The sequence below is a fragment of the Sceloporus occidentalis genome, unplaced genomic scaffold, assembly GCF_023333645.1.
Source record: "Sceloporus occidentalis isolate IW3139 unplaced genomic scaffold, rSceOcc1.0.p SCAF_1, whole genome shotgun sequence".
Taxonomy (NCBI): domain Eukaryota; kingdom Metazoa; phylum Chordata; class Lepidosauria; order Squamata; family Phrynosomatidae; genus Sceloporus; species Sceloporus occidentalis.
In genome coordinates this window covers 96658808-96667082 of record NW_028316981.1, presented here as the reverse complement: position 1 = coordinate 96667082, position 8275 = coordinate 96658808, and the positions used below count along the sequence as shown (strand labels likewise).

Here is an 8275-nt window from a genome sequence, read left to right as displayed (position 1 = left end):
TTTATTATTAATACATTAAAATGGAATTAAATTATTACAATAATTAAAACCAATTCAATGTTAAAATATCATCAAATACTTTAAAAAGATAAAAGTGCTTAAAATACATTAAAACAAGGGGCAAAGGACCCTCATGAATTTGAAAATTTCGCAAATAACTCCTCCCCCCAGTTTCAGACAGGGAGAGATTAGAGAAGAGCACACCTTCAAATAGGCTCTAGCCCATGTTCGGTCAGATCCACTCTGAGTCTTCCACCAGCATCACTCTAGTCTTGTCTCACTCGCTTCATCACCATCAACTCCCTGAAGAACCAGGGGACTGGTTTGGTTCCACTCCATATGAGGAGATGCTCAGAAGAGATTGTGTCCACAGCCTGGCCATTTATAGTGATGGTTTTTAGATTAATATATTATGAAGTCTCTGTGGCTTGAAACAGACAGGCCAGAAGAACCGACTTCCTTCCACTTTGGCGGCATGGCATTCAGATGATTCTCCCTCCTCCCAAAGTGGTCTGAAGTCACTCCAAGGCTGTGCTAAGGCAGCAAGAGCCAGACATTTTAGGAGTGGATGTGGTCCACTCCTGATGGTAGCTTGTTTGGGATTGCAGCAGCAGCCCGCTTCAGGAGCAGGCCATGCAGTCGCTGCAGTCTTAGCCCAATCGAGGCCCTCTGGCTGCTCCTTCTGGGCTGTCTGCTTCAGACCTATCTTATGTTTGGAAGTGCTCATCATACATAGTAATAATCAAAACCTATATTTTAATATTTATAGATTTGAATGCACAGATTCTATGGCACACATTAGGAAATATGCTTTGGATGATGCAAAATATTTGAATATAGTTGAACATAATTTGAAAAAAAGATATTTAATCATAGAATGATATATTATTTTAACGTTAATCCTTTAAAGTTTGTATATGCTAGTACACTGATCTTAGCTTGGTGCATAGGCATGTCCTTGGTTATCCATAATGGCTGGGCATTTTCTCTGCACAAGCTCATTTCAGTTGCACTCATTATAGACCACAAACAAATCTTTCATCTTTTCCTAGCGGAAACATGGAAGGAAAGAACAGACAATAAGTGGATCAGAAAAAGATGGCAACTCTCTTACAGTCTTATGCACTTTCATGGACTAATGATGAATAGGATGAAGCAGAAACTATTTGCTTTGTACCTGTGACACTAACCTAACTAAGAAAATAAATTTCTAGCATAAACTTTTGTGGACTCCAGTCTACTTCATCAGATGGAGCTGGAGTCTACAAAACCTTTCTTTTCTCAGTCAGTCTTAGAGGTGCTACAGGATTCCTTTATATACTTTTATTCTGAAATAGATTAACATGGCAGTCTATTTGAATACCACTGATCCAGAAGCAATTTTTGTGTGTCTTTTGTCACTATTTGGAATGTGGAAGAATGTATCTCATTTTACAAGTGTGTGTTGACACTTGATGACAACCCAACTTATAACATTGCAGTTTTGTTCTTTTAAAGTTATTCCTTCTTCATTGCCTTCATAGACTCATTTGGGCATATCACTGTTTAATTCTGTTGGTGGCAGTTGTAACATTTCCCCACCAATTCACAATTCTTTCCTTCTTTGTGACCCAACACCCCTGTGGGTTTCTAAAGGTCAGTAGCATGGATGGATGTTAAATCACAGGCTGTGGATAGTTAAACAAGAATAAAAGTTTATTTTAATACAGAATAGACAAAGGTAACTCTGACATGAAGTTGTTACTATGTCTTCTTTTGTTGCATATATATATATATATATAAGTCTAGTTTCCACTTTCCAATAATAACTCAGCCGCACAGGCTATACTAACACTCAAGAAATTATGTAACCCAAACCCCTCTTTCTGAGTCTGGCTACACTGAGTCTCTAGACTCTCCAGAACTAATACTGTCCCTCTCTGGACCTAACAGACCCTTCCTTGGTCTATTACCAAAATACTGTTCCCTCAGTCTCTAATCCTAACTATCTCCCCACTGAACTCCAGCTTCATCCCTCAGGATTCCAAACCCTAACTGACTCAACCCAACTGCCAAGCGGAATGTTCAAACTCCTCAGCCAGCACCTGATTGGCTAGTGGATCTCTGGCTTCTGATTGGCTGGTTTGTAAGTCAGTTCGTCACAGCAGTCAGCATACATCTTATTTTGGGGTATGATGTCATAGTGTACTGATGTGATAATTTCATGGGGAGTCATAAATAAAGCTACATCTGTTCTTACAGGATCAAATTGAACAGCAACGTGGGTGAATGAAGTCAAGGATACAGAGGGCTGAAAAATAAGAAATGGTGTGGTAAGAATGCCTTTTTCACCAAGTTAGCAAAAGGACACCAAACACTATGTAAGCAATCCAAATGCTCATTGAGTTAAGATTGAATTTTGCTTTTTTTTTTTTTTTTTTGGTAATGTGTCCTGCCTAATGTGCTGCCTTTGAATTAGATAGTAAAAATGAGAGTATATTTAATGTGGCCCTAGCTACGAGTATCTGTTCTGCCAATGTCATGTTTTTAGATACAGAGTTTATTACTGAGAGAATTCCTGCTCAGAACTTGGAAATTAACATGTTAAAAGAATATTGCTCATAGCTTTGTGGAGTATCTGGGAGCAGTATCGTTACTTGTAATTACAATAGTGTTATTGCTAGAATTTTTGAGCAATGAATAATATTTACTTGCTATTCTAAAAACATTACTGGTGAGGGATTTGGGTTTATTTGGTGGCCATTTTTAGTTTAGTTTTCATTTTATTTTTGTTGGTAGAAAGAATAACAAAGACTGAAATTAAAAAATAACACATTATATTGTTCCTCACTTGCAGGCAAGAAGCAGTGAGTCATGGGTAGTCATAAACAAAATTACATCTGTTCTTACAGGATCAGATTGAACAGTAACATGAGTAAATGAAATCAACAATAATAACACCATACTTCTCTTTAAAAAAATTAATGGGTTATGGACTAATGATGAGTAATACTGTATATGAGCTGTGCTGCTTATGACTTAAAAAGCCCTATACAGCTTATGGCCAGACAATATGACATACAACATCTTACTAAATGAGCCTGCTTGGGCCCTGAGATCCTCACGAGAGGCTTTTCTCTGACCCACCACATTCATAGGTACCTCCAGTGTCAGTGGGGTGTCCCTTCACTCAGGAATTTCCTCTCTAGAGAGTCTAGAGAATCCCTGCCTTGTTGTCCTTATATCATCAGGTGAACAGTTTAAATAAATTCTGAAAGCTTTTAATAGAATCATTTAAAATAAGAGTTTTAATAGGTTTCTATCAGTGATGTATTCAAGGCTTTTACTCCAAGTTTCAAGTCAAGTCTCAAGTTTGTATCGTCAATTCTCAAGTCATTGCAAGATACTTTCAAGTCAAGCCTCAAGTTGAGTCTCAAGCCTGGGAGTTCACTTTAACAGGGGAAGAAAAGGTGGTGGTGGTATCTGGGGGACTGGATTTCAATAACTAGAAAATCAGGAAGATGTGCACAAAGTTAGGGGGGAATTCTCAGAGGGGAACAGCAATTGGTTAAGCAATGGGCTTGAGGTAAATATGGCTGACACTCAAAATAACAGTTACAAATGTGTAACCTAGGGTTTCACATACATAACTTATTTGTATTCATTATTCAGTATTCAGGGATTCATTATCCCTGATTATGGCAATAGTGTAGGGAATACATGGGAATTGTAGAAGTCTTCAGTCCTGACTTAAGGGGCAACTACTGCTTCAAGCAATAGGGTTCTGTTCTCCTGTTGATCAGGATGCAACAGACTGAAATCCCCACCCCCTCCACCAGTAATCTCTGGTGAAAGGAGAAATTGCAACAGGGATCCTCCTTCTGGTTGTTACAACAGAGGTACAAGAGTACAAAAAAGTGACCTCATATTTGTAAAACTTTAGCTGAGATCTGCATCAGACACATTGGTACAATGTTGTGGCTGGGCTCTGTCTCCCAATCCAACTCCCCAAATCCAGGCAGCTGTAGTGAAAGACAGATTTCTGTGATACTGATGAGTAGGGCACTGAAGAATCAGGCATTCAGCTCCCTCCAGGGAGCTGCTGTGTGACTCACTGGTAGAAAGGGAGTGGATGTATCCCCCATCAGCATCCCACTCACCACTGCCATAGAACTATATTATTATTATTATTATTATTATTATTATTATTATTATTATTATTATTTCCTGCCCTTCTCCCAAGACAGGGACTCAGAGCAGCTTACAATATTTAAAAAAACAACAGTACATCCCTTGGCCTGGCTTATATCATTAGCATTGTTTCATATCGTGAGATTATATAACTCACTGGAAAAAGATGATAATCCTTGATAAAGTGGGAATCAGTAGGAAATTAGAAATATTACATCACAGGTGGATAGACTCAATTATGGGAGCCACAGGCCGGAGTTTGCAGGAGAAGAGCAAGACTTTTGATGACAGAGTGTCTTGGGAGTCTCTCAATCTTAGGGTCACCATACGTTGAAGTTAACTTGATGACAATGAACAACAACAACCTAAACCTTGTCTTAAGTGGACAGTTGTTTTCTGATCTTCTGTAAGGTCCTTCTCTTAGCCAAGCCTAGAAACACACAGAGAAATGCACACAAATGGGGACAGTAGGACCTATGGTCTAGGATGGCTCCAGATGCCATTCAGGAACTATTCTGGTGGCCTGTGGGGGGCTGAGCTGTGGCCATGAACCACTGGACTATATCACATGGGAGGCAAGTGTAATTAAAACGTGATTAAAATGTGGTAATAGAATGATGGGGGAAAGATAATCACACCCCCATGCACTTCTCCCATTTGTGTCCCATGTTTAAACTGTAATGGACGTGTCAACGGAAACTACCAATGACATGTCCATTACAGTTTACACATGGGACATGAATGGAAGAAGTGTGTGGGTGTGTGATAATCTTCTCTCGATTGTGCTATTACCACATTTTAATCACATTTTAATTATGCTTGCCTCCTCCATGTGATAGAGTCCTTTGTGCTACAGAAGACTAGAGAAATGGCTTGCATTGGATACCTTTTTATGTTGTTGTCTAGGTTGAAGCTTCAACTCATTTCCAACTTATGGCGACCCTAAGGAAAACTGATCCTAGGGTTTTCTTTTCAAGATTTGTTCAGAGGGGAGTTGCCATTGCCTTCCTCTGGGTCTGAGAATGCACCATGTACCCAAGGTCACCCTGTGGGCTTTGACAATAGAAGTGGGGATTTACACCCTGGTCTCCTGGAATCTTAGTCCAACACTCAAACCACTATGCCACATTGACTCTCTTACTTCTATATACAAGTATCTAGATAATACAAATGCCACCATGGGAAAAAAACACCCTAGTATGTCAAGAAGATGGCTAAATAAGGACTTTTCTCTGATGTCTAGTTCTCTGTGGTGTCAGGGATTTTTTTTAAAATGCACACATAATTGTTTAATTGTATGGTTGCCCCATCTACACTTTGAACTAATGTACTTCAGTAAACATTTTATTGCCTTATTCATGATCAGGTGTGATGAATTTTTAGAAAATCATAAGCCAGAGATGAGTCTGCATTGTCTGAATTCATTGTTCCCTTCCTGTCAAACACAGGTTCTTTTCTAGGGAGAAGATGCACAGTGCTGATCCAGCACCTCAGCTACCACTGCTGCACACAGTTGGCTTTTGCATTAGTGTTGCAGATCATCTCGTTGCAGAAAGAGGGCTGCTTCCACAAGACACAATTGCCATTGACAGATCAGGTCTGATGGATTGCCCCTAAAAAAAATCCCTCAAGGTTATAAGAAAACTACGCCCAGCTACATGCAGAAATGGGAAGGCCTTGTTGGATTTTAGCTTCAGGTGTTCAGTATGATTTTGTTCATTAATTAAATAATATTTGTTGTTGTGAAGTTGAAGGGTTTCACAGCTGGCATCCATAGGGGGGCAGTGTCTTATCACTGGGATAAGAGTGTGGGTGTGTGGTAATCTTCCCCCCACTGTGTGATTAATACAATTTAAGCATGGGAGAAGGATGCTTTCCTCCGGTGTGATAATTTCCAGTAAGAGAGGAGGGGTGGAATCTTCCTAGGAAGCTCAGGCAAAAATTAATTGCTGCACACTCTGCTAGCTTATGTGTTTCCTTCAGTTTGACATCTTGACTACACTCTACTGTTGCCTTACCTCATGTGTCCCAGTTTTCATCTATGAAACATTGGAGGGTATGCACTTCCAGGTGGGTAGCCAGACAAGCAGGTGGTCAGACAGGTGAGAAAAGAATGGAGATTTGTGAAGCATCTGGTGGTGTACAAATAATAATAATAATGATGATGATGATAATAATAATTTATTTCTAGCCCGCCCAATCACGAAGAATCCAGGCGGGTTACAACAATAAAATACATCAAATTGCAATAGAGTTTTTTAAAAAAATCAAACCCTAGACCTACCCCTCCATTCCCAGTACTAAAACAGAATTAAACAGTAATAGTATAAAAACATTAAAAACTTTAAAAACATTAAATTAGTCCAATGGGTCACAATGTATGCAGACCTGCTTCTGTAAAAAAGACCTCCCACAAAGTATAAGACAGTTAAGAGGACAATGCTCCTCGGGGAGGAAAGGTGCTACGGCCTGAGGGCCTTTGTTCTCTCTTATGATGGCAGTCTTAAATTTGATGGTTCAACAAGGGCAACAATTTCTAAAATGGCATGGCCTCTGAAGTACCAGGGCTTTTCCTTTCAATGAGCATGGTGCATGGCATGGTTTGCCTTCCAGCTTTAATTGTCAAGCTTTTGAAGCTATTCCTTTCTGGTGACAATTGACTCTAAAGCTCTTGTTTGCCCTGGCTGTTGACTCATCTTAGGCGGAATTATGTACAGAAATAAGTAAATAGTTCTCCATTCATTGTGATCCATATACAGCTCAGGCTGATGATACAATGCAAAGCTCCTGTATAGACAAGATTCTTGTTTATTGTGTATTTTTCCAGGTCGCTTAGCACGTTGCTCCACAAACGTGCTTTTAGGAGTGTAAAGCCTGGTGTGAATGGACTTGGAGTTTATGTAGAGGAATTCACCCTTGAAAACTAGCAGAACTAATTTTTTAAAATTTGCACTGCAAACACATTAGGAATGAGCTAATCTATTCCTGGCAAGCTTTGGGTACCTCCCAAAATATCAGGCTATTAGGAGATGCTGTATTTGCTTTTAAGGCTGCATTATTATTCCCCACCTTGCAAAGAGGTGCATCCAGGGACTATCATTCTTGGAAGTAATTCTTGATGAAAAATGCTTGTGGGAAAAATATTGCTGTCAATAGAATTTTTTGGGGGAAATTTGTTCCATTCCCCTCTCCCCACATAGTTCCTAATATCCATCCAAAGTATTGTCACAATCATAGACACATTTCTATTTGGGAAGGTGTCACTACAACATAAGTTGGCTGCATTTTGCAAAGAACCTTGGAAGCGAAAAGGAAATTTAATCTCTTTTAATATTAAATGCGCACATTTGCTAAGGGAAAGAAAATACTCAATTTCCATTTTTATTCCTAAATCATCTGTATTTTGATAAGAGTTGGGACATTGTTATGGCTCAAAATTTGCTATGCCTGGAATTAAATACTTATTATAGTTCTAGGATAGATAGTATCACACATTTTAGTCTTGCTCCAGAGATTCTTGTGTAGGGCAAAAGCTGAAAGTTGATGCCAATAATCTCTTAGGGCTAGGGTGGGCAAATGTGCTAGGGCAGAGGTCATCAAAATACCCTTCATTTTCTTTCATTTGCAGGTATCTTGTGGATTGTTGTTGTTGTTCACTACTGTCAAGTCAAATTGGACTTATGAATGAGAGACCTCCCAGTGACCCTGGTCTCAACTGCCTTGCTCATGTCTCGCAGACTCAAAGCTGTTGCCTCTTTGGTTTATTCTATCCACTTGTATGAGGTCTATTTAGTGAGGCCACACCTCTGTGACTATAAAAGTAAATACAAGTTACTGTTATACTACAAAAGAAGTGACATTTTGTGCCTTTTATAGTTATCAACATAACATAGCTTAGTTATGCCTTTTCTATTGGAGAAATTAATTAATTAAATGTAGCTTCTTATTTGTAATTAGTTATTTCAAAACTCTGAGAGATAAAGGTCAATTGTGTGCATAACAACTGAAAAAAATAATTCCTGACTATCTCAAGTCCCACACTCCCATAAGGCCATTAAGGACATGATCTAAAATTATCTAGGTGCCTTTCATGAACATGATAATA

The 8275-nt window shown here is 39.0% G+C and overlaps 1 long non-coding RNA gene across 1 annotated transcript; it reads left to right on the top strand.

Moving 5' to 3' along the window:
• The first annotated feature begins 2182 nt into the window (after positions 1-2182).
• LOC149321855 (uncharacterized) lies at positions 2183-7993 on the top strand. Its single transcript, XR_016279332.1, has 3 exons — positions 2183-2360; positions 5619-5867; positions 7799-7993. It is a non-coding gene; the product is annotated as an uncharacterized LOC149321855 (long non-coding RNA).
• Positions 7994-8275: the final 282 nt, after the last annotated feature.